This window comes from Canis lupus, chromosome 2 (assembly GCF_048164855.1).
Source record: "Canis lupus baileyi chromosome 2, mCanLup2.hap1, whole genome shotgun sequence".
Taxonomy (NCBI): domain Eukaryota; kingdom Metazoa; phylum Chordata; class Mammalia; order Carnivora; family Canidae; genus Canis; species Canis lupus.
This window is the reverse complement of record NC_132839.1, coordinates 18,871,145-18,897,610: the sequence shown is the minus strand read 5'-3', so window position 1 is coordinate 18,897,610 and position 26,466 is coordinate 18,871,145. Positions and strand designations below refer to the sequence as shown.

Below are 26,466 nucleotides of genomic sequence, written 5' to 3'. Positions count from 1 at the left end.
AAGATGGATACAGAAAAGTGTGCTAGGGAAGGGGAATAGGAAGAGAATTTGGGTGATTTTGTCAGGTATGTGATGTGTTAGGCACATGGCCAGGAGATCACACCTACAAATTTGTGTTCCTCCGCTAAGTTGTATCAAGCAAAAAAAAGAAAAACAAAAAATTAATGCCTCCTTTTCATCTAATAAGTCCAACTCTTCTATTAGGTTGTTTTCTGTAGCAGCTAACTACAGTCGTATGCCTCCAAAGATGGTGATTCTGTTCCTTACCGCTTGGGAGTCATTGAAAAAGCAACTAACATTAGAGTTAGGATTTTCTCATTTGGTGGAAAAATCCATGCTTAGCACCATGCAATTTTAAGGCTGTAAGGTAGGGGAATGCAGTTGAATAACATTGGCTGGGAAAAGGAACAATACACTTTGCTTTTTAATTCTTTCTGATGGGACATTAGACTCTAAATGACCAAATTTCCAGAGATTTCCATTTTAGGGACTGTCAATCAGGAGCAGCATTGAGGAGCTAAATGTGTGCATGTCTGGACTCCACGGCTGCTAAAAATGTTCCAGCTGCCAAACGGGGAGTGAATGTTTCGTCAGCGTGCAGCTGAGGGGTAAATGAGGACAGCCAGGCTGGGTACACTGCCATAGTTGCCTGTGTATGTTCACCTCATGCCATAGGCTTCCTTTCCCACCAGTCAGCAGCATCTTTCTCTCCTTTATGCTTAATAAGTAGTCATACATTTAAATTTAAATGTAACTTCTTTATGTATTTTTGTGTGTATTTAGATGTTTTATGTGTCCTTTTGAGATAAGCCTGTTAAAGTTAGAGATCATTTCCGGTTTCCTTACAACTCATGATCTGATTGACGAAAACGTGAACTATGGAAGAGGGCCATGTTGCAGAACAAGGCATTAGTAAATTTTCTCAACCCTGGGAAGAAGTGCATGGCAGACCATGATCGAATTCTAGAGGGTCTGTACAGCTTTAGATTTAGTGACTTAATATATAAAAGATAAACTTGAGGATCCATTTGGTATATAAATTCCTTTTTTTTTAAAAGATTTATTTATTTATTTATTCATGAGAGACACAGAGAGAGAGAGAGAGAGAGAGAGAGAGAGAGATGCAGAGACACAGGCAGAGGGAGAAGCAGGCTCCATGCAGGGAGGCTGACATGGGACTCGATCCCAGGTCTCCAGGATCACACCCCGGGCGGAAGGTGGCGCTAAACTGCCGAGCCACCAGGGCTGCCCTGGTATAGAAATTCTTAAGACCCTCACTCGACAACAGCAAAAATCTCCCAATGCGATAACTAAGAAAAAAAGGAAATAAGAAAGAAACTTGGCTCCCTTTGCATTAACTCTGGATGAGGGTAGGAAATCTTGATAATATTTAACCTCAAGCTAGCTGTCAACCTGAGTTTAGAGTTAGAATTGATACTCTGTATATGGCTCAAAATGCCCAAACTAAACATTTCCATTAATGTGGTCCTAGGTTGGGAGTGTTCCTGGGTAGAATGGATAGAACAAAATGTAGGTGTTTTAAATCCAGGTCTCAGAGAGTTCTCACAAATAAATTTCCAAGGAACAGGAATACAGAATGAAAAATCTCAAAAACCTAGAACAAAACAATCCACTACGAGTAGGAGAAACAAAAACAAGAAAACAGTATCATCACCACAACAAAAATCAAAGGCCATCGATACTGAAATTATAGGTCATGGGATATATGACATGTTTAATAGGATATCAGCATGTTTAATATGCTTAAAAAACTAAATAGAAATTCTAGAAATTAGAAACTCTACATATAATTTAAAAGCAGTTTATAAACACAGCTGAAGAGTGAATTAGTAGGCTAGATGATTAAAGTAATTTTCCAGAATTCTGCAAAGTGATATGTACATTAAAACTGCTGGTAGAAGATATAAATATTTATATTTAATATATATAACACATAAATATATAAATATATATATTTAAGTGTAGCTGAATATATGCTGGGACTGTAAAAGATACAAATCTTCACATTCAGGGATGTAAAGAGTTCCAAGCAAGATAAATGAAATCCATTCCTAAACTTGTCAAACTGTAGAACATCAAGAGCAAAAATAAAGGTTTGTTAACAAGAACAAAAGAATGGGAAGTCTAACTAGGAATCTGAAACTAGATGGATTTACCAGAATTTGAAAAGCTTCCTACTCTAAAATGACATTATGAGAAAGTATAAAAAGTAACCCAGTCTATACCTCAAAACCCACGAACAGCTCAGCAGTGGCAGTATCTGATAATTTTGGAAGTGGGAATAAAGGTGGAGCTAAAAAAGGAGGATTGACTCGATGTTGAAGAATTAGAGACTCCTATAGCTAGGGGGTTGGCATTTTTCTCCTTCAGCAGGGCACTGGAGGTCTGTTCCCCAGAGAGGGTACCCAGTGTTTCTGGACTACAGGTCTCAGGGCACAGTTGAGGGCAGAGCTGACTATCACGATAAAAACTGAACCAGTTAAATGAAATGTTGACATACTGACTATGGAGATACCGCTGTTCCTCCTCCAGCCTCCTGGCTTTGAAACATTAGCAATCAGGTTTTACTGGCAAGGAAGGATAAAGAAAGAATCTCTCCTGGGGAAGCTTCCAGCTTTCTCACAAGCACCCATAGGCACAGATACCAGGATTTGATGAGTGAAATGGTTTAACCCAAAACACCTTGAGGTATGCTTGCGGTCGGTAAGCCCCACGCACGCACATGGAACTCCAAGCATCTGTTGAATGCCTCATTCTTAAATGAGATCAAGCAGCCAGAGATCACTGTGCAATGTTGAGGAATATCAAAAAGACGTCAAACAAACAGAAAAAAGCATTTCAAGAAAACAGACCATATGAAGAGGAGAAAAAATTTTTTAAGGTTATTTTATATATTCAGAGTGATAAGATCGCGCAGCTGTAAAGGTAAAGGAAAAATAAAAAGCTTTATTAAAAGGACAGGAAAATGGAACTGCATAAGAAAAACCACCCAGGTTTTCCCTCCAAAGCCTTTCTCCTTTACTACTCACACAGAGCACTTCTGTGTCATTTCTGACTCTTCTGGTCATGAGATGTATACAGATTTTTCCCCAAACCAAATAATTTTCCATGACACCAGCTGGGTGCCCTGCAATTTGACTCCATTCTGACATCATCTACCTTGAGATAGTATTAGACTCGGCAGGTAAGGGGTCAGCCCCGCAGGACTGCCCCCCACTTCAGCTGCTAACCACAAATAGTAGGTCCCCAAGGTACCCACAACTTTTTTCAGATTTGGCTATAAATCGGAAGTTCCCATGCCCCCCCCCCCCCCCCAGGTTAAGGATACAGATGAAGAGCCAGACGAAGAGATAACGTAGAGGGAGGTCTGGGACAGTTTTTTTTTTTTTTTTAAATTTATGATAGGCACACAGTGAGAGAGAGAGAGGCAGAGACACAGGCAGAGGGAGAAGCAGGCTCCATGCACCGGGAGCCCGACGTGGGATTCGATCCCGGGTCTCCAGGATCGCGCCCTGGGCCAAAGGCAGGCACCAAACCGCTGCGCCACCCAGGGATCCCGGTCTGGGACAGTTTTGAGGGCAAGAGCTTCTGTCCCTGTGGAATTTTGCAATATGTCACCTTCTGGTGTGGATGTATTCATCAGCCTAGACACATATCCCACCATATTATTGGGATTTTATGGAGGCTTCCTCATGTAAACATCAATTATTAACTGCATTTCTAGTTTCCTTCTCATCTCTAGAAAAGTGGGAGTAGGGCTGAAAATGTCAAGCTTATAATCATAGCTTAGTTTTTCTGGTGACCAACTCCCATCCAGGAGCCCACTTGGAGCCACCTCATTAGAACAAAGGATGTTCCTGGTGCTCTTGTCAATTTCCTAAGCAGTTCTCTGCCAAGAACCAGAGGCGGAGAGATCAATATACTATCTCACAGGAGCCACTGAAAATTGTAAACATAATAGATATTAGAAGGGCCTAAATTTAGAATTAAGAAAATCTCCCAAAAGTTGAGCATAAAGGCAAAGAGATAAAAAATAAGAGAAAATAAAAGAAAGTTAAGACACCAGCCCATCATATCCAAAATTCAAGGAAAAGTAGGGAGTGTAGACAAACAGCAAAAAAGTAATATAATAGTATTTCATAGAGCAGAAGATCAGGAATTTCCAGATTGAAAAGGCTCAGAGAGTTTTCAACACATGGATAAAAATAAACCCACAACAAGATACATCATTGTAAAATTTCAAAACACTGGGGCAAAGAGCCTCTGATTGTAGAGGGTGAAAAGCAGGTTTAACACACAAAGACTAGAGAAGCAGAATGGCATTAGATGTCTGAACAGCAACACTGGAATCCAAACAGGAATGGAACAGTGCCTTCAAAATTCTGAGGTAAAATTATTTCAGCTTAGAACTCTGTATTCAAACTCTCAACATTAGAGAGGCAAACACAGATGGCTGTTAAGGAGTAATGCTTTATTTTTCAGGTTTGCTGGACAGTATATAAGTATTTGTTTTATTATTCTGAAAGTCATACAGGTATATTCTATATACTATTTAAACTGTTACACAATTAAAAAAAACAAAATTAGTAGGGCAAAATGTTAGAAGTTGAATGATGGGACATGATGTTCTATACCTTTTGCATACTTAATGTATATGATGATAAAATATTTTAAGAAAAAATTTTAAAGAGTAAAGTTTGGGAGGGAAGGTGGGATAGCAGGAGAGAATGAGTGCTAGCACACTAATACAACATTCTCTTTCTCCGGAATTGTAAGAAGTGTTCTCCACGGGGGGCTCCGTTCTGTACCAGGTTCTTTTTTTACCAGTTCTGTACTTAGAGTTCTAAGCAGATGTCCTCAAGGAGTAGTTTCTTCGACTTACAAACACCACCACATGAGTCTTTCTGTCAAATTAGAGGCCTCTTGGCTTGTATGTATGCCCTACAAGATGCAGCTTGGTGTCTGTCTTTTTCAGGTATTATTGGAAGTAGGCAGCCTGTCACAACCTTGCTGATCCTGTCTTATGGTTTATTACCTGGTGTAGGCTTTGGGTTCAGACCAGCTGGGCTCTTACGTCTAGTAGTATTGCCTTCAGTAAGTTTCTGTCTTCTTTTTCAATCTCCTCATCACTGTACTGGGAATAATGATAGTGTCTAACTCGTAGGGGTTTTGTGAGACTTACTGTTAACTCTTGTCATTATCATTATTTGCAAATGGCAAGGTCATATTGTCATAAACTAAAAGTGATGATTATAGTCCTCTAACACTGATAAATAAATGCATAATGAACATATTTACTTGTAAGCTTAGATATAAATATGGCCACACTGCAAAGAGATTAGTGAAAGAATCATAAAACAAATATAAATACAGTGACACTAAAGATTGGTGGAAAGCACTATTAAGAGGCTATGTAAATTATGGAGCTGTTCATTTTATTTATATTTTTATCTATACACAGAACATTTCATGAATTTGCAGGTCATCCTTGTGCAGGGGTCATGCTAATCTTCTCTGTGTTGTTTCAATTTTATTATTTGTGCTGTGGAAATGAGCACCTGTTCCTTACTTTTGAAATTCTGCTGGTACTTTTTTGTTGTTGTTGTTTTGTTTTTTGTTGTTTTTTTTTTTTTCCAGTCAACATTCTTGATCCTATTGTAGTGCAAAAAATTTGACATACAGCTAAGGACTTTTAATTGGCTAAAAGATATTTATTATCAAAAAAGAAGGGGGGATCCCTGGGTAGCGCAGCAGTTTGGCGCCTGCCTTTGGCCCAGGGCGCGATCCTGGAGACCCGGGATCGAATCCCACATCAGGCTCCCGGTGCATGGAGCCTGCTTCTCCCTCTGCCTGTGTCTCTGCCTCTCTCTCTCTCTCTCTCTGTGACTATCATAAATAAATAAAAATTAAAAAAAAAATAAAAAAAAAAGAAGGGAAAATGATTGTCTTGCCTCCTTAGGCATGACCAAAATTGTGGGTAAACTGGATGGCTCTGTTGGTTGAGTGTTGGACTCTTGATTTCAGCTCAGGTCATGCTCTCTCAGGGTCCTGAGAGTGAGCCTGGGTTGGGCTCTGGTACACTGGGCATGGAGCCTGCTTAAGATTCTCTCTCCCTCTGCTCCTAAAAGGAAAAAAAAGAAAAAAGAAAAAAGAAGAAAAGAAAAGAAACCAAAATTGTTTGGCTAAAATCTCACACAGTGGGTAGAGTAGTATAAATACTAATTCATATAGTCACTGGTTGCCTCACTTAATAGGTTCTGGAAGTCATAGTACTCATCAAAAATTATATTAAATCCTACATTTAAAAGATCAGTTAAATGGAATAAAAACATGTTTGTGGGGCCCCTGGGTGGCTCAGTTGGTTGAGTGTCTGACTCATGCTAAACATGGAGCCTACTTAAAAACAAGAATAAAACATATTTGTGAAATTAAAAGATGCCACAAATTCACTTTTGTCTTAACTTTATTAATTTCTACTACTTGAATATCAGTACAAAATCTCTGAATTAATCTAAAATCATAATGCTATTATTCCCTGGACAATTTTAAACTTGAAAACTTGATTTATATAATGTTTCCTCAGCCCAGAGTTATCACTTACTCTTGTCCTTTCCAGCCTATAAAATTCTAGGACTTTTTGAGTTCGAACTATGTTATATAGTTACAGAAGAAGATGTAAAATGCATTAAAATTGTTCTCAGCCTGTTTTGTTTGCTGAGACTGCCTTATTCTCAATCCCTGAGACTCAGATAAAACTTGACTCCACCCCTAGCTAAAGTGGTGACTCAGGAGAACAGGAAGAGTAGCACATCCTCTTGAGCAAGAGATTGATTCTCTTAGTAGAGTTGTTGAGAAAAAGGTCCCCTTTATCTGCTGAGGTTTTTCTGCACTGCCAGTTTGGAGGTGCTTAGAGCCTGCTTGCTCGAAGGGTTTGCCTGAGAATGAGGGTAACTCAGAAGCAAGCACAGCAGATTGGAGGAGGGGACTGTTTCTTAAAGACAATGTTGACTCTATCTGAAATGGGTCAAACCATGAACTTCCTTATTTTGCAAGTAAAGAAACAAAAAGAGAAGGTTATACAGGAAAGAAAAATTATAAAATACTACATGGCTCAGCTGTGAACAGTTTTATGTTTACGTTGTCACAACAATGTAAATATTGAATATGATTTAAGCAAAACTACAATATAATTATAGGATGTGGATGTGAGGATGAGAAGAGTGATAGATATGAAGGGGTAGTGGCAAAACAACACTAAATCCACATCTCCCATGTTAGGAGGTCAAAAAATGCCTAATTCTGCAAAATCAAGAAGGAGTATAAACATATTACCCAGAAATATGGCCCCAAATTACCCTTCCCTCTGCCCCCCCCCCCCAAAAAAAAAAACACTGAAATATTCAGAAATCTTTGCTCTGGGCACTTTTTAGTCCCTTTTAATTTGGAAACTCATATCTTTCAATGCAAAATGTTCTTGATTTACTTATTTGATAATTTTCTTTTATCCATTTCCTCTTGTCTCCCTTTCTACAGTTACTCAGATGGGGCCTCCTGGACTGTTCCTTTAGTCCTCTGATTTCTAAATCTTCTGTCTTGTTATCCTCTCATTGTCTTTTTTTGCTCTACTGAAAGAGAGATCTCTGTGACAGAAACATTTCCTCAATTATTTTTTTATTTTTAAGATTTTATTTATTTATTCATGAGAGACACACAGAGAGAGAGGCAGAGACATAGGTAGAGGAAGAAGCAGGCCCCTCCAGGGAGTCTGACATGGGACTTGATCCTGGGCAGGATCACGCCCTGGGCGAAGGTGGCGTTAAACTGCTGGGCCACGAGGGCTGCCCCTCAACTATTTTTTTTAAAGATGTGTTTATTTATTTTAGAGAAAGCATGTGTGCACAAGAAGGGAGAGGTGCAGAGGGAGAGGGAGAGAGAGAGAGAGAATCTCAAGCAGACTATACTGATTGTGGAGCCTGACGCTGTTCCAGCTGAATCCAAGAGTCAGGTGCTTCACTGAGCCACCCAGGCACCCCTCAACTTAACTATATTTCAGCCCTTTTATTATTTTTTTCAAAAAATGTCTGCTCTCATATTTTGAATTTTTAGGAGCTCTTTTTTTGTTCTCTTTAGATAGATGATAATCATGCTGTTCTCATGCTGTGGATACAGTATACTCTCTCATCTCTTTGGGATATGAAAGATAGCATTTCTGTTTTCTCCCCTCCCCTATGTTCATCTCTTCAGTGTTGGCTTCTATCTCCTTGTTTCCATCTTTGTCGTTCACACAGAGGCTCTCCTCAGATACCCAATGACCTTTGGTTTTCTAAGAGTGGAGGGATTAGACAGCTATGGGGAGCTCTGGGTACCTCTAGGCGTAGTATGTTGATGGGGGACTTTGCTCTTGGTTGGTGTTTTGGGTGGTCTGTTTCACTGAAAGAACCCTGGTGTCAGGATTTTTAGGTTTTCTAGAATCACACTCCCTAGAGGTGACTTCGCCATTCCTAGGCCTAAGGAGTAGAGGTTGGAAGCAGGCATTACAGGAACCAAGTGCAGGAAGACAAAATAGTTGCTCTTAGAATTCCATAAGTCAAAGGTCACTTGAATTCCACTGTTTTTTACCCCCCTAGCTTTGATTTTGCCTAGTACCCTGTTGTCAAAGACGTTCTCTAGAATAAACCTGCCATTATCTATCTACCTGCATAATAGATCCATCATTCAGATTAGGGGAAGAGTTCTGGGGAGGTGTCTAATTATTCCCTATAAACACTTTGCCCTCACTCTCCTGCTGATAGCCTCACAGTCCAAAAGTACCCATTGCCAAAAATTTGGAGGCTTTAGGAAATCTGAACTGTAAATTAGTTTCTTGACTTTTCCCACAGTTGCTTTCTAAAGTTTAATAGGTAGTTAATACTCCTGTGTCTGCTGTTTACTTTCTAAAATTTTCTTGTATTCTCTTCTGCTCTCCGTTCTTATGAGTTTGTTCTTTTTAAACAGCTTATCTCTCATTTTGATGAGATTATAGAAAGGAAGAAAACATGAATACAAGTATTTTGCCCTTTATTTTTACTTCGAAGTCTAATCCTCATTTGTCATTATTTTAGCTATTACAGCAAGCACTCTAAAGCTATGGGTATTAGGTATATGAAATATCTGAAGACAGTTATCTTTTAAAATGGTGACGGTTGAGCATATTTAGGCAAAACCATGGATATTCCTGTTTGGCTCTCATAATTTTACGCAATTGTTATTAACTTTTATATTATGCAATTTTTAAACTGAATCAGAAAAAGCTATTCTCCCATCTTCAAGGTCCTAAAACTGAATTATTCCCCATATTTTGACTTCAGTAGATAATTTCACTAATGCAGGCTACTTTATTTTTATATCTATTTTCACCAAAATACTTTTCTCTATGTTTAGTAAATTGCTTTTTCATGGCATATAAACAATGAGCAAACTCAAAACTATTTTCCTTACAGATCACATTCTATTATCAATGATGAAAGTATAGTTTAGTTGCACTTTCACGTACATCTCAACAATACAAATGCAACTTTATAGAATTTATGAAATTATTCTAAATAGTAAGCAGCGAGACATGAAATCTAGGTTAATACTTATGGTTATTTTCTTTTTTCAAGATTTAATTATTTTTATGACAGAGAGAGTGCAAGCCAGAGAGCACAAGCAAGAGGAATGGCAGCAGGAGAAGGAGAAGCAGGCTCCCCACTGAGTAGGGAGCCCAATGTGGGGCTCTATCCCAGGACCCTGAGATCATGACCTGAGCTGAAGCCAGACGCTTAACTGACTGAACCTCTCAGGTGCCCCATTATATTTACATTTTTGGGTTTCTTTCTGTGTCTGGCACAGAAAATTGTACCTTGAATTTGAATTGAATTTTATTTACCTTCAATAAATAATTATTGAAGTGCTGTTGATACTCAGTATAATGACCTTGAGTCAAAGTTACATACAAGAAATCTGAGGTGCCTGGATGGCCTAGTCAGTTAGGTGTTAGACTCTTGATTTCTGCTCAGGTGTGGTCTCAGGGTTATGAGATAGAGCCCCACCTGGGGCTCTGCGAGTGCAGAGTCTGCTTGAGATTCTCTCCCTCTCCCTCTGCCTCTACTGCCCCCATTTACTCTCTCTCTCTAAAATGAATAAGTAAATAAAATCTTTAAAAAAAAAGGAATTATGTACAAGAAATATAATAGACTAATAATAGTCTTTAGGTAATTATTATCAAAAACTTGACACCAGAAAAATGATTGACATTCTTCCTTCTAAAGAACATCAAGAGATGGGCACCTGGCCGGCTCAATCGGTGGAGCAAGTGACTTGTGAGTTTGAGCCCCCCATTGGGTGTAGAGATTACTTAAAAATAAAATCTTTTTTCTTTTTAACTGTTTTTCTTTTTTTTTAATTTTAAAGATTTTTATTTATTTATTCATGAGACACACACACACACACACACACACAGAGGCAGAGACACAGGCAGAGGGAGAAGCAGGCTTCACACAGGGAGCCCGACGTGGGACTCGATCCCAGGTCTCCAGGATCAGGCCCTGAGCTGAAGGCGGTGCTAAACCACTGAGCCGCCCGGGCTGCCCTTAAAAATAAAATCTTAAAAAAAAAAAAAATCAAGAGAAAGAAGTTTAGACTGGGTAAATTTTAAGTTCTTTCCTAAAGCTTAATTGCTTCATTTAAATGCTTGGCTCTTTGATACTTTGGAAATCTTCGATGTGCACTTGCATATTCATTATCTCATGTGTTTCTTGCCAGCACCAGGAGGCAGAACCAGTATTATTTTTCTTTTCTGAAGGTAAAGAGTTCTCGGAGGTCACCTAATTGGTCAAGGCTTCTTCCACATTGAGGTGTTTCAAACAGGTATATAGAATCTTCACTCACTGAACACAATAAAGACACGGTTTACAGGAAACATTTTCAGTATGTACATGGTATTGTACATACCATGTGATTCTGACAGATTTTAGTTCTCTTAAGCACTGGGTGTTATTCTGTATGTTGGTAAATTGAACACCAATAAAAATAAATTTATTATAAAAAAAAAGAATATCAAGGTACACCTAAAGCTTTTATCTACCACTGTGAAACAAAATTGTCACTAAGAACTAGATTATAAGTCCTTTGAAAGCAAAGAACATTTCATTTTCTCTCTCATATCTCTTCATCAGCCTAGACCACTGATGGACTAAAAATAGATGTTCAGTGTCCTTGTTGGTTGAATAATTGACAGCAGTTTCCAAATGGGCTTATCTGTTCCAATTTAAAATGGTTTTTATTAAAATTTACTACATGGGTAATGTTAATTTATGTTACTTCAATGAGTCAGATCTATAATTTACATTTTTCTGCTGGTTAGTAAGTTTTCCAAAGTTGTTTAGCAAAATAAACATGATATGCAGTGAACCACAGAAATCAGAAAAGTCACTAACAAACTTTACTTTGTTTATTATTTTATCAGTTTCCTCTATCTATTCTGATGTTCCAGAAATATATCAATCTTAATTATGTTTGTTTTTGAATCTTGGATTTTATTTGGAAGAGGTGATCATTCTCACTAACAATTTATTCTGCCTTCAACTTATATTAGTATAAAATGTGCATTTGGAGTCTCTCCATCAGGAAACACAGCAAACATCTCACCAGAAAAACAGCCCAGAAACAAATATGCTTGGGGCTCACTGATCTGTAAATACAAAATTAATCATGTTCTGCTACTTATTCTACTCTCATGTGATTTTTAGCTTGTGCACGATACTTGAATATTTATAACTTTGTCTATAAAACAGAAATAGTACCTCCTGAACAATTACAGGGAATAATCAAGAAGATAAATTTTAATACTAAAATATGTGTGTGTATAGATGTAATGAGTCATGATTGATTAAAAAAGATGATCAAGCATCAAATTGTATGTGGGATATTATTGGTCACTCTAAAGAATTAAAATTACAGCCTTAGAAATAGTTCTTCTTTAATTCTCCTCAAAATTAGGGAGAATGCTTTCTGTTTAAAAATTTTAAACTATGAAGTCTTAAATATTTAATATTTAATGAAAAACAAGTACGTCATATCAAGTAAACAATAAGAGTCTTGCTAGCCGTCTTAGAGTTTGGTAAACAGGCTCCCAGAATTACTGAACAATCTAGTTCTTAATCTTTCCAAATACACACAGCTGTTGTGTTTAAGAGTGACGAGTTACCAATATGGCCTCTTTACTGGTGCTTGCTCTAGACATATGCAAAATATTTACAGTGTAATAAAAGAATCCACACAACCCAAATGCTTTGCTAGAGTTAAATTCTATAGCCCTCTCTTTTTTATTTTAGGGGAAATGTAATTATCATTTGGTTAGAATCAGAGAAGTAAAAACTACAGTTCCCAAACCTGCCTTGTTTAAATGTGTTTATAAATATTCTTTCTTTGTAAATTTGGAAACCATCTCTTTCAACCCTCTACCTGCAATATACGCATATATTTGAACAGATTTTGCTATTGAAAAAATATACAGAAAGGAAGTCTACACAGCTATAGCAGCATTAGATGTTTCAAAATACTTAGAGTAGCTGATAAAGATAATCAAGTTTTCTTAGAAATTGGTTCTTCTAAGTTCTTTATGCTTTATTGAGCTTTCATTTGGTGGGCCCTGTGAAATCTGCTAACACCTTGTAGGATATTTTAGTTATCTATTGGTGTTTCCAGATGTATATCTTGGGTATTAAAGGTATAGGTATAGGTATTTAATGAAAATAGGCAGAAAAGATTGACAGTCCTGAGTAGGCGTCAGCAATCGATCAAAAAGTTCATCTCAGTCAGACTTAGAACCAGCAGACTGATCCTAGTCTCCAGTGCATTAGATTTGGCCCAAAGGGGCCATATATTTATCTGGACTTAAAGTTTATAACCTATGGAATGGTAGGATGAATAGTTGTTCGTCTCATATCTGATAGGATTGATGTGATTTTTGTTTTCCAGACCTTGAGAGAAGTATTTTTATATGCCCCAAATTCTAAAGTGTTCATAAATTGGCATTATAATCTATGTATTACATTTTCCCCATAATGCTAAATTTTTTCATGCAGACACATTGAGCTGTTTAGATTGAAGATATTTTAGGGTGGCTGAAATAGTTTGGTATTGCCACTGACCATGAGTTTCAACTTAGTGTCTTACTATTTTTTAACCACACAAACTGCATTTTTTTCTCCCTTTTTCTTCTTTTTCCTGTACTTAAAGGAAATAAGGATTTAGAATTAGATTGACCTAAGTTGATTTGACTCCTCTTTTATCACGACACTTTCAATCCATTGAGAATATTGCCAGCTCTACCTTTAGAGTAGGTCCAGAATGCCATCACTTTTCTCCAGCTTTACTACTATAATACTAATCTAGTCTTCCATCTGGGCAATTATAGTAACATCCTAACTGGTCTACCTACTTTCCTGATTGCTTCCTACAGTTTATTTCCACATCAAAGTGATCATTCTAAAAGATAAGATAAATTGTGTCCCTTTACTTTATTTTTTTTAAAGATTATTTATTTATGTATTCACAATAGAGAGAGGCAGAGACACAGGCAGAGGGAGAAGCAGGCTCCATGCAAGGAGCCCGACATGAGACTTGATCCTGAGTCTCCAGGATCACGCCCTGGGCCGAAGGCAGGTGCTGAACCGCTGAGCCACCCAGGGATCCCCAAACTGTGTCCCTTTAATGCTCAAAATCCTTCAGTGACTTCCCATTTCATTCATTCCAAAGTTCATTGGCCTCTAAGGCCCTATATGAGTGACCTCTTTTCCTATTTTCCTTCTCTCACTCAATTGCAGATACCTTGGCCTCTTTGATATTCTTCAGACACACCAAGGAATACCCTTTTGCATGTGCTATTCTTTTTGCCTTCTGAATTCTGTTCCCCTAGATATTCTCACGGGATTTTCCTTTACTTCCTTCAGACTTCGGCTCAAATGTTTTCTTTTCTAGGAAACCTTTTCTTATTATCTTCTTAAGTAGCAACATAATATCTGCTTGCCATTTTTTTTTAAACTTCTCTGTAGCACTTATTCCCAATGAATGTATTATACAGTGGACCCTTGAACAGCATAGATTTGAACTATGTGAGTCCACTCGTGGATTTTTTTTCAGTAAGTATAGTATTATACATATAGTTTCTCTTCCTTATGATTTTCTTAATAGTTTCTTTTCTCTAGTTTAATGTAAGAGTTCAGTATATAATATATATAAAAATAGGTATTAATTGACTATTTATGTTATTGGTAAGGATTCTGGTAGACCATAGGTTACTAGTAAAGTTTTGGAGGGGGAGCCAAAGGTTATAATCAGATTTTCTTTTTTTTTTTTTTTTTTTAATTTTTATTTTATTTTTTTAATTTATGATAGTCACAGAGAGAGAGAGAGAGAGAGAGAGAGAGAGAAGAGGCAGAGACATAGGCAGAGGGAGAAGCAGGTTCCATGCACCGGGAGCCCGATGTGGGATTCGATCCCGGGTCTCCAGGATCGCGCCCTGAGCCAAAGGCAGGCGCTAAACCGCTGCGCCACCCAGGGATCCCATAATCAGATTTTCAACTGCATTGGGGGTTGGAGCTTTTAACTCCCCATATTATTCAAGGGTCAGATGTATTACTAGTGGGAATTGAAGATGATACAACCATTCTGGAAAGTAGCTTGTAATTTTTTGAAAGCTAATCATACAACCTAGGCATTTGCTTTTAGATATTTTCCCAGGAGAAATGAATAGTGCACAAAAACCTATTCACAATCATCCATGGCAGCTTTACTCATAACAACCCCTAACTGGATACTATGTAAATGTCCGTCAACAAGCAAATGGATAAACAGATGATGTTGTATCAAAAAAATGGAATAGTATGGGGGGGGGGTGTAAGGGGGAGAACTAATTATAGATACATATAACACTGATGAACCTCAAAAAGTTTACATTAAGTACCAGACCCCAAAAGAATACACTCTTTAAAAAAAAAAAAAAAAAAGAATACACTCTTTATAGAATATTCTTGAAAAAGTACAACAATCTATCATGATAGAAGGCAGATCAGTTGCCTGAGGTTGAGAGTGGAGGCAGAATGGACTGAAAAATTAGGGAGGCTTTGGTTGGGGCAGGGTGCTCTATATCTTGTAGTGTTGGAATATGCACTAAGTATACATTTGTTAAGATTGTACACTTAGAATGGGTGTATTTTATTATATATAATTCAATAGAGGGTTTATGTTTTCAAAGATGTTATTTATTTTTGAGAGAGAACGTGAATAGATGGAGAGGGTTAAAAGATGGCTTCATAAGAAAAAGAATGTAACTCATGGCTGAAAATATTTTTTTAAATTAAAAATCTTAGAAAAGGGTGAGTGTCTTAGGGCACACCATTGAAAAACCCGATATTTTTCTTTAGACCCAACTGCACTATGTGTTACAATTCAGTATGTCTGGTGAAAGCATCCTGGTTAGCATGATAAGAAAGCTTAAGAAGTCACCATGAAATCAAAACTCAATGATTTTTGTTAAGCTTATGAGCTAGTGCAGAAGCTCTGACCTTCCTGAACATAAAGTAGTGTCCTAGAGAAGCCATCATCACAAAAAAATAAAGCCCAAGGGGCTGGGGAGGTGGTGAAAAGGGGGGTGGTGCTAATACCAATCTGGCTTCTTTGCTGGGGACTCTTGTTATCTTGTTCTGTATTTATCTAGTGCTGTATTTAGAAAAGACTAAATCAAAACTATGAAATTAAAACGTGATGAGTGATTAAAAGCTGTAAGAGAAAAATAACTTGTTGTATACAAGGGAATCCCTTCTCTCCCCTTAAGGCTGTCAGCAAATTTCTCACTAGATACTTTTTAGGCCCGAAAGGAGTGGCATAATATATTCAGGTGCTGAAAGGAATAAATTCCAACCAAGAATACTTTACCCAGCAAGGTTATCATTTAGAACTGAAAGGGAGATAAAGAGTTTTTCAGACAAACAAAAGCTAAAGGAGTTCATCACCAGTAAACAAGCATAAATAGAAATGTTAAAGGGAATTCTTTAAGCTGAAAGGATAGGGTACTCATCTGCAACAAGAAAAGTATGAAAGTAAAAATCTCACTGATAAAGGCAAATATATTGAAAAGATACTAGATTAATCATTTATAAAGCTAGTATGAAGGTTAAAAGAAAATAGTAAAAAAATAACCATAACCACAATAATTACTTAAGGGATATACGAAATAAAAAGATCGTATACATAAAATTGGGGGTGCACGCAGTAAAAAATGCAGTTTTAAAATGTGTTCAGATGTAAAAAACGGGAACCTTTGTGAACTCTTGATGGAAATGTAAATTGTTACAGTCATTATGGAATACAATATGGAGGTTCCTTGAAATACTAAAAGTAGAACTACCATATGATTGAGTAATTCCAATTCTGGGTATTTATCTAAAGAACAAAAACACCAATTTAATAAAATGTCTGCACCCCTATGTTCATTGCAGCATTATTTGCAATTGTCAGTATATAGAAACAACCTCATTGTGTTTCAGTGGATTAATGGAAAAAGAGGATGTGGTATACATATATACAGTGGAATACTGTCATTAAAAAAGTGAAATTTGGCCATTTGTGACAACATGGATGGACCTTGAATGTATCATGCTAAGTGAAATAAGTCAAACAAAGACCTGTACATTATGATTTCACCTATATCTGGAACATAAAAAAGCAGAAAACCAAAATAAACTTCATACAGAAAACAGATTGGGAAGGGTATGAACAAAATGGGTTCATCATCCCAGGGGATGATGAGTTATCAACTTCCAGTTATAAATAAGTCATGGGGATGTAATGCACAGCATGGTGACTATAGTCCATAATGTGTTGCATATTTGAAAAATGCTGAAAAGATCCAGCAAGTTTTCATCATAAGAAAAAAAACTTACATAATTATGGTAACTAGACTTATTATAGTGATCATCTTAAAAGATACATAAATATTGTATCATTATGCTATACCCCTGAAATTAATATAATGGTGTATGTCAACTATACTTCAAATAAAAAACATTAAAAAAAAAACCATGATGAGTGACAGTTGTGAGAGACAACAGCTGTGGCATTAGATTTTCATCTTGTCAGGCCTGAGATCTGTATTTCAGGTCACTTTTTTCCATTGGCACTGATCCTGAAGGACAACAGTTGTCCTTCTGTTAGCTATTTGCTAACCCACCTGTTGCCTCCATGAGCTAAAGTTTAAGAAGGTTGCAATGGGAAGTGAGCCATTTCAGCGATCTTGGTTGCTTAGGGCATTCATATAGCATTTACGTTCAGAAGTTTAAGCAAAACATTATCTGGTGTTATCAGCAATATTAGTAGTATATGCTGTTATTACCACTCTAGGTAAAAAAAAAAAAAAAAAAAAAAAAACCTTCAAATTATAACACATGGTTCAAATGCATGCCAACAAATAATACAAATACAGATAGAATAGATATAAATTTTATATAAATATAAAATAACTTTTTTCAGTTATATAAAAAATACAGTTTTTGAAATAGGTATACCTATTATATAGTTGAATACTAAGGAATTGCAAGGCAAAAGAGAATTTATCTAAATTTTCCTTCTTGATAAATAGCATAATTTAATAGTCATGAATCCATCCTCTACAAAATAAAGTTACTAGTAAATGATTAAACATCAGTAATTGGATACCTCCATACAATAGAATATTATGAGCAATGAAAAGGAAAAAACTCATGATACATGCAAGAAAATAGATAAATCTTATATGCATTATGCTAAATGAAAAAAGCCAAATTCAAAAGGCTACATACTCCCTGATAACATTTATATGGCAATCTGAAAGAGGGAAAAATAAATAGAAAGGATTAACAGATCAGTCATTGCCAGAGGTTTGGGGAAGATTAGGCTCTGACTTCAAATGAGTATGAAGGGAATTTGAGGAGTGATTAAATTATTTTATCTGATTGTGGTTATATGACTTAAGTGTCAAAATTTACAGAATTTTGCACTAAAAAGTCTAAAAATTACTGTATATAAATTATACCTTAATTTTAAGAAAGAAAAAGTCAGTGTTTTCATAGAACTATTTCCCTCCCAAATAGGTGTCTTAATGTGAAGGAGGTAGTATTGGTCATCACAGATTTAAAAGTCCTCATTAGGGATCCCTGGGTGGCACAGCGGTTTAGCGCCTGCCTTTGGCCCAGGGCGTGATCCTGGAGACCGAGGATCAAGTCCCACATCGGGCTCCTGGTGCATGGAGCCTGCTTCTCCCTCTGCCTGTGTCTCTGCCTCTCTCTCTCTCTATGTGTGACTATCATAAATAAATAAAAATTAAAAAATAAAAAATAAAAGTCCTCATTAGACTCTAAATGTACCAAATGAGTCATCAGGCTGTACTATTCATGGAAATTGAACTGTGTGAACAGCAATATTTTAGTAAGAATATAAACTGTACAAAGAGTTGTAGATGTTATTGCAAGGCGTTTTTTTCTCCACTTTTGTCTTCAGATTTGTTAAGCATAAGAGGTATTGTATATTTGAATTTTGCTCTTTTACACTTGGAAAATTAAGACACTTGTCTGAAAGACCAGGAATTCTCTGCTAATAGTAACTCACATTTGGTTTTGGAATGCTCTATGCATGTTTTTTCTATGCATATTTTTTAATACCTTCATAAATGGTCAAAAGTGGATAGATTGTTTAGCTTGTGCATATTAATACTAGTTCTCCAGTCTAAGAATGTATTTATATATCTATTTATTTATTATTTTATTGTACTCTAACATCATTCTTACTGGTAATTTTTCTACATAAGGAGCTCTTTAGTAATATTTATAGAGTTGGCATTTAGTACAGTATCTGGAAGAAGAAATCAAGAAGGAAGTACTCTTTATCAGTTTCCTTTTTATGCTAATTTCACTATCATTTTTGGAGTCACTCAGGGTTAAAACCTAGTTATTGTTTATTCCATCCTCTTTCTTCTCCCCATATCCAGGCATTTGCCAAGTCATGAGGCTCCTACCTCTGCTTTGTCTTGTAAAGTTACTTCTTCCCCATGTCACTGGTAACTTCTTGGTGGTGCCCCATACTGGTTGTGTACATGAGCCAGGGAAGGTATTAGAAAAGGAAATACAGATATTTAGACCCATCCTAGAGGTGCTGAATCAGGATCCCTCAGTAGAATCCAGGGATCTGTAGTTTTTTTTTTTTTTTTAATTTTTTTTTATTTTTATGATAGTCACGGGGGGGAGGGGCAGAGACATAGGCAGAGGGAGAAGCAGGCTCCATGCACCAGGAGCCCAACGTGGGATTCGATCCCAGGTCTCCAGGATCGCGCCCTGGGCCAAAGGCAGGCGCCAAACCGCTGCGCCACCCAGGGATCACGGGATCTGTATTTTTTGACACTGTCCTAGCAAAATGCAGAAAGCTGCCTAATTGCAGTACCTAGATAACATCTGTTCTCAGAAACTGAGAGATTAAGAGATGGTAATGTGAGAAGTGAAATGAACACATCCATGTAAATTAAAGGTGCTAGAGAGAATACTGAGCCACAGGGGACCATGTTCTCCCCTGTCCCTCCTCCTGGCCCCCTAGTTCAAAACATCTGATAATTAGCTTTTTGCCCCAATTCAAAACAAAAACACAAGATTTTCATCCAGAGTCACTGAAAACACTGGGGGAACCAACCTATGGCAACCTAGTAGCACAAGGGGTTGTTGATGCCCTAAAATAAAATTATTCTGGAATTTACCCAGAAGCATATGTATCCTAAATTGATGCCCCTTTCTAAATATAAAAACACAACCAAGATCCCTAGACATTTGAAAAACCTGCAAAATAAATTAAATGCATCAGGAAATACATATAATCATGGCATAAGAAAATACAAATAATTCAGGGAACAGAAAAAAATTTTTTTAAAGATTTTACTTATTTATGAGAGACACAGAGAGAGACAGAGACATGGGCAGAGGGAGAAGCAGGCTCCTCACAGAGAGCCCAATTTGGGACTCGATCCCCAGACCCAAGGATCTCACGCCCCGAGCCAAAGGCTCAACTATTGAGCCACCCAGGTGTCCCAGAACAAAAAAAAAATTTTTTAGAAAGTCCTAATAAGCGGCAGCCCTGGTGGCCCAGTGGTTTAGTGGGCCTGGAGACATGTAATCATAACTATACTACATTCTCTGCCATGAAAAATATTCATATAGTCTTAGTAATGCCAATGTTTATTTTTTATCAGTGTTAAATCTTAGACAAACCCCAGAATAGTTGGGATATATAAATGTTATCAGTCCCAATAAGGTAAGAAAGGAAAGATACAGATGACAGAATTTAACAGATACAAAGAGAAAAAAGTGAGGAGAATGGCAAGGAGCATGTGTGCCCTTCTAACAAAGTAGATACTTATATTGTCTGTCACAGATTTTTAAAAAAGTCTTCTGGTCTCCGGGGTGGCTCAGTTGGTTAAGTGTCTGCCCTTGGCTCAAGTCATGATCTCAGGGTGCCTGGGTCGAGCCCTATGTCCTACTCCCTGCTCAGAGAGGAGTCTACTTCTCCCTCTCCCTTTGCCCCTCCCCCCTGCTTGTGCTCTTTCTCTCTCAAGTAAATAAATCTTTTTAAAAAAAATCTTCTGAGACTTAAATATTTTATTTAAAGTCATAGGTGATATCAGAGACCTAAATCTTTACCTATGAAAGATACAGGAAATCAATGGCAATATATACTTCCAGGCACACAATATGTCCTCGATAATGTTACTTCTTATCTCGATCAAAAACTCTTTAAGAGGGGCACCTGGGGGGCAGTCCTGGTGGCTCAGCGGTTTAGAGCAGCCTTTGGCCCGGGGCGTGATCCTGGAGACCTGGGATCGAGTCCCACGTCAGGCTCCCTGCATGGAGCCTGCTTCTCCCTCTGCCTGTGTCTCTGCCTCTCTCTCCTTCTGTGTCTCTCATGAATAAATAAATAAATAATCTTTAAAAAAAAAAAAAAAAAAAAAGAGGGGCACCTGGGTGGTGCAGTTGGTTGAGCGTCAGACTTTTGGTTTTGGCTCAAGTTCTGATCTCAGGTTTGTGAAACTGAGCCCTGAAGGTGTGGAGTCTGCTTAGGACTATCTGCATCTCCCTCTACCCCTTCCCCACCCCCCCTCCCCAGGGTCATGTGGGTGAGTACGCTAGCTCTGCTCTCTCTCTCTCTCAAATAGATAAAACTTTTTTTTTTTTTATGATTTATTTATTTATTCATGAGAGAGAGAGAGAGAGAGAGACAGGCAGGCAGAGGGAGAAGCAGGCCCCATGCCGGGAGCCCGACGTGGGACTTGATCCAGGGACTCCAGGATCGCGCCCTGGGCCAAAGGCAGGTGCTAAACCGCTGAGCCACCCAGGGATCCCCTCAAATAGATCAATCTTAAAAAAACCCACAAACATCAAAGAGGGGTGCCTGGGTGGCTCAGTCAGTTAAGCATCTGTCTTCAGCTCAGGTTGTGATCCCAGCATCCTGGGCTGGACTCTGCCTTGGGCTCCCAGCCCAGCAGCGAGTGTGCTTCTCCTTCTACCTCTCCCCCTGCTCATGCCTGTTCTCTCTCTTTCAGATAAATAGAATCTTTTTTAAAAACCAGTAGAGAGGGATCCCTGGGTGGCTCAGCGGTTTGGCACCTGCCTTTGGCCCAGGGCGCGATCCTGGAGTCCCTGGATCGAGTCCCACGTCGGGCTCCCGGCATGGGGCCTGCTTCTCCCTCTGCCTGTGTCTCTGCCTCTCTCTCTCTCTATCATAAATAAAAAAATTAAAAAAAAAAAAAAAAAAACCAGTAGAGAGGGATCCCTGGGTGGCACAGCGGTTTGGCGCCTGCCTTTGGCCCAGGGCACGATCCTGGAGACCCGGGATCGAATCCCACATCGGGCTCCCGGTGCATGGAGCCTGCTTCTCCCTCTGCCTGTGTCTCTGTGCCTCTCTCTCTCTCTCTCTGTGACTATCATAAATAAAAAATTTAAAAAAAAATTAAGAAAAAAAAACAGTAGAGAATTACATATAAGGGGTACCTAGGTGACTCAGTCAGTTAAGTGTCTGACTCTTGATTTTGGCTCAGATCATGATCTCACGGTCATGGGATGGAGCCCCTGGTCAGGCTCCTTGCTTAGCCGGGAATCTTCCTGTGTGCCCATGAACCCTTCTCAAGTAAGTAAACTTTCAAAAAAAAAAAAAAGTTACATTTAAGTACGAAGACCTCACTATGACATTCATGATTCACTATAGTAACTTCAAAACAGCTACTTTGTTGTGTTTACTCCTCCTTATATGCTCCCTACTCCAGCCAAATGAAACCGTACCCACCATACTACTACTGGCATAAGATAAAATTAAGGAAATTAATGTGAAGGGGGAAGGAGGAGAATAAGGAGTATGGATTTTGATAAGATGATGTATCTTGATCAAATTAAATTTTATCAGTAGAGTTCAAAAAAACATCTCTTAGTCTTGGCCAGTACAAAGGCCTTAGGCTAATCTTTGCTTGAGAAGGAAAGATCACATTTAGTCTGGCATAACAGAGACTCTTTTTGCCAACTAGCCCCCTGGTAAAATAGCTCTAATTAGAAACTTTGGAGTACTTTTCTTTAATCTCCTTAATATTGCAAATATCATGAAAACCACAATGAGGAATTGGAGGCAACATAAAGAAGATTATTGGTGTCTACAAGCAGCATAACAAGAGTGATTCTCTCTTTTGCGCCCCCTGGCAATTTGGGTGGTTCAGAAGGGAAGAATGACTCAGCTTGAAATATAGGGCAATAAATGAGAGCTGGTAAAATCAATTGGGGAAAAAAAACCCTGAAAAGATCTTTGTTATATTTCAAGAGTTGTATTTGTTATGGATGCAGACAACATTCAGATTGTTTTAGTGGGGTGGCTGTGGGCAATATGTGCTCTCCCCAGCAATAATTTCATAACAGTTAGGCTCATTTATTGTAAGCAATAGAAACCAACTGGGGCAAACTCTTGGCCCCATTAAGATAATTAACAATAAATTACAATAACAAGAAATAGTCTAAAATAGCAAGTTAAAAATAAACATGAAACATATTAAGCTTTAAAACAAATTAAAAACACTTGGAAAGACACTGGGTCACTCTGAGAACAAAAGAAGTTAAACAACTGGGACTTGGGGAGCACAGCAGCTAGGGTTACTAGCTATTCTCAGTGGACAGACTGCCACATCTGTTCAGTGTCTTCGAGCACGAGGACTGAAATGACTCTGCTTCAGCCGCTTTCTGCCTTTTTGGGACTCAACCAGATTGAGATGTGCAGGACAGATATTAAAGAGTCACGTGTTTCACCCTTGGGAGGAAGGGGGAAGAGAAAGTGCGGGATGTCCTACACTGAAATGTTAGGGAGGATGATGAGAACTTTCTTAACTAAGGGAAAGAGGGAGAAAGAATCCTGGGCCAGCAGAACAGATGCCCACTACGAACAGTCAGGAGCCTATCTCAGAGCTGCCCCTCTGGTCCTACTCTTATCTTTCCCTGACGTTGGAAGGATTCCCTTCATTTTCTTACCCTGATCCTAAGAGATTTTCCATTTGCCTGTCAATGTGGTCCTAGTTTGGGATCCCTGGGTGGCGCAGCGGTTTGGCACCTGCCTTTGGCCCAGGGCACGATCCTGGAGACCTGGGATCGAATCCCACATCGGGCTCCCGGTGCATGGAGCCTGCCTCTCCCTCTGCCTGTGTCTCTGCCTCTCTCCCTTTCTCTCTCTGTGACTATCATAAATAAATAAAAAATTTAAAAAAAATGTGGTCCTAGTTTTAGCTATAATTACTTTTTTATTTATTTTTGGGCTTACTTTTATGGTCAGACTAATTTCATTATGAATTTTGTCTTATCCAGTACCATAGGTAGAACACGTCTCTATGGATACCTTGACTTTGGGCTGTTGGCCTCCAGAACTCTGGAGGAACACATTTCTGTTGTTCTAAGCCACCCAGTTTGTGGTACTCTGCTAAGGCAGCCCCAGGAAACTAATTCACCCTCACCTCTTACTTCCTCGTTTTTAACCATCAGCCTTAGATTGTTACCATTACTACAAACTGGTACTTGCAATATTTTATTATACACGCAAATCACTTGGAGATCTTGCTAACCTGTTGATTCGGTTGTGGTATAGTTCTGGTGGCACCTGAGAGTCTGCATTTCTTACAAGTTTCCAGGTGATGTCCATGCTGCTGGCCCAAAGGCCGCACTTGGAGAAGCAAGACTATATGTAAGAGGGTCAACAATGGGAGGTGCTTGTCAGAGATGTGTCACATCTAGGCTTTTTGCCACAATGCTAACAGGGATAAAATGGGGAAACTTACCCAGTGAGATGAAAAGACCATGAGTAAACAAATAAAATATCCCAGGGAAGAATAGGAAAATTTTCAAAATATACTCCCTCCCAGATTATTCTCTAATCTCCAACCTCTCCCACAGCCCCCCTCAAAAAAAAAAAAAAAAAAAAAAAAGTTTTAGAACACAAAGATTTCAAGTTTCCTTTCTAGAGATATACATTTATCAATATAATACCAAGTTGATATCTTATGTGGTCATTTTTCATTTTATTTTTTAAGTTGAGATCTCAGGTTGTCTTTTTTTTTTTTTAATTTGTTTATTCATGAGAGACACACACACAGAGAGAGATTAAGTTGAGATTTCAAAAGGAAACAGTGCGAACAGAGATGAATGGGCACCATAAGGGAGCAGCACAGGCCAATTATCTTGAAGTTAATGAAGTTTCTCTTGTACTTGGGAAGCGTGATCACTTGGTCCAGAGACTAACTTTCAGGGCTTTCCAAATGGTCTGTTCTTAGGTATCGCCTTCAGAGATAGTGTCTCTTTAGGTGTGAGGTCTGGTCCGGGAATTGGTGTTTAAAGTCTCTGTGGATAATTCTGGTGTAAAGCAGGTTTAGGAAGTAACCGGCCTGAAATAAAACTGACTGTGTAGGTACTACATTGTATTTTGTAGCCAAATGTCTAATTAAAAAAACAAAACAAAACAAAACTGTCTCTATTAACATACGTTAAACAATATTGCATATAAAACCAGTTTTAGAAATAGGGTTGCCCAGTATCAGAACTTCAAAATCAATCTTAGGACAAAGTGCTGTGCATTATGAGGATGTTTCTTGGTGTCTTCACAGAGTAATGTGTCACAGGGTCCTCCTCTGGCTAGTAGTTTTGGAACTTTAAGTGTAGGCAGGCGACTCTGTGGACTGCTTATTAATAGGGTCTATTTCTGGGCCTCCCCACAGGCATTCTGAGGCTGTAGTTTGGAGTGGGGTCTGAGAACCTGCACTGCGGCCACGTGGCCCCAGTCACTCTCCAGGCAAGTGGGCACAGGCTGCAGCTGCAGAAGTCGTGCTGTCCCATTGTTCTCCACGTGGAGTCCGAGAGAGGAAGAAGTAAGGATGACTGCTCGAGAATCTGCATTCTAACAGCCTGTCCCAGGACCTTTCAAAGGGTAGTGACAGCCTGAAAATGAGCCTGGCATCCAACCAGCAACTGCGGTGGCAGATGCCAACGCCTTTATGAAGTGTTCCCCGGTTTTACAGTAAGTCACTCAAGCCCGCGCATCGTGCCAAGTTCCAACCTGATTTGCGTCACTGCACTTGTGGGTTTGTGCCAAGACAAGTCACCAAACATATTGAAAAGATAACCTAAGAAAACGGGGGATAAAAATAAGATGCAGGCCTGGGACGACAGAAGCAAAGCCGGAGCGGAGGTCATCTCTAAGTCACCGTGGAAGGACGACGTTAGGGATCTGTCCCAACAAGCCTCTGATGGAAGCATTTGATTAGTGGGGCCAGGGAGCGCCCGAGGCCAGAGCAGCCGGCCCGTCGCCGCCCCCCCCGCCCCCCGTCGGGATTCAAGGCGCGTCCGGGGGCCGCTCCTTCCCGCTCGGCCGCCGGCGGCGGGGCTGCTGGCGCGCAGGCGGGCCCGGGGGTGGGGGGTGGGGGGAGGGGGGCGGGGAGGGCGGACGGGGCAGCCCCGGCGGCGGCGGGAGCCGTGACTCGGCGCTGAGTCACGCCGGGCGCTACGTGCCGGCCGAGGCGGCCCCGACCCGGCCCGACCCGACCCGACCCGCCGCCGCGAAGTCAGCCGAGCCCGCGGCTTCCTGGAAGCCCTGCCCGCGCCCGCAGCGGCGGCTCCCCCGCCCCTGGGCCCCGCGGGCGCTCCCGGGCCTGCGAGTGCTCGCCGGGGCCGTGCCGCCCGGTGACTGCGGGGGAGGCTGCGGGGAGACTGCGGGGGTGACTGCAGGGAGACTGCGGGGTGACGGGGGGAGACTGCGGGGTGACTGCGGAGGAGACTGCGGGGTGACGGGGGGAGACTGCGGGGAGACTGCGGGGGGACTGCGGAGGAGACTGCGGGGAGA

At 39.5% G+C, this 26,466-nt stretch overlaps 1 long non-coding RNA gene and 1 other non-coding gene across 4 annotated transcripts in view; one reads left to right on the top strand and one right to left on the bottom strand.

Annotated features, from left to right (window-relative positions):
* LOC140613319 (uncharacterized) overlaps positions 1-26,466 on the top strand; it is a 128,103-nt gene that overhangs the window by 35,207 nt on the left and 66,430 nt on the right. The window contains exon 3 of one of the 3 annotated variants that reach the window (XR_012014466.1): positions 25,346-25,644. The exons of the other annotated variants lie outside the window; for them this stretch is intronic. This is a non-coding gene — a long non-coding RNA (uncharacterized lncRNA). The remainder of the gene's footprint in view (positions 1-25,345; positions 25,645-26,466) is intronic. 3 annotated transcript variants of the gene reach the window in all.
* Positions 5,473-5,579, bottom strand: LOC140624085 (U6 spliceosomal RNA). Its single transcript, XR_012023622.1, has one exon. It is a non-coding gene; the product is annotated as a U6 spliceosomal RNA (small nuclear RNA).